This window comes from Emiliania huxleyi, assembly GCF_000372725.1.
Source record: "Emiliania huxleyi CCMP1516 unplaced genomic scaffold EMIHUscaffold_4, whole genome shotgun sequence".
Classification (NCBI taxonomy): Eukaryota; Haptophyta; order Isochrysidales; family Noelaerhabdaceae; genus Emiliania; species Emiliania huxleyi.
The window spans coordinates 73,817-74,485 of NW_005198966.1; positions in this window are offsets into that span (position 1 = coordinate 73,817).

The following is a 669-nucleotide window of genomic DNA, read 5'->3' on the forward strand; positions in this document are numbered from 1 at the left end:
GTGGGATGGGGCGACGGCCGCTGTTAATCGCCTCCGGCTTGTGGCGAGGGCGCGGGCGAAGGAGGAGGAGCCAGAGCCCGGGGAGGATTGGGAGGGGGAGGAGCGGCCGGAGGAGTACGCCGGCCTCTTTGACGACCCGTAAGGGGCCGTCGCCTGCTGTGCCATTTGTAGTGCCAGTCCGAGCCAGTCTGCTGTGAGAGGGGCCTGTATAGTAAAATTCTTCTCGACCCGCAGAATTCCCAAGCACGCCCGCGACCGCCCCCGCTGCTGCAACGAGGAGCGCTTGCCACTGCACCACTCTGGTCGCGCGGGGTGTTTCTGGTGATTCTCGCTCCACAAAACCATGGCAGGCACCACCGATTCGACGACAGCGACCAGCGCCCCTGACGCAGCGGTTGGCGATGCGCCAGAGAAGACGCGCAAGGCTGGTGAGCGCAAGGATGGTGAGGGGCGGTACTCTCGCTCGCGCTCGCGCGAGCGCACCAGCTACCGCGACCGCGACCGATCGCGTGACCGCGACAGGCGTGACCGCCGCGACAGCGACCGAGACCGTCGCTCCTCACGCTCAGACCGGGACCGGCGCGACCGGCGCTCTGACACGCGCGACCGGCGGTACGAGGATGAGCGGCGGTCCTCGCGCTACGAGCGCCGCTCGTCGCGCTCTCGCTC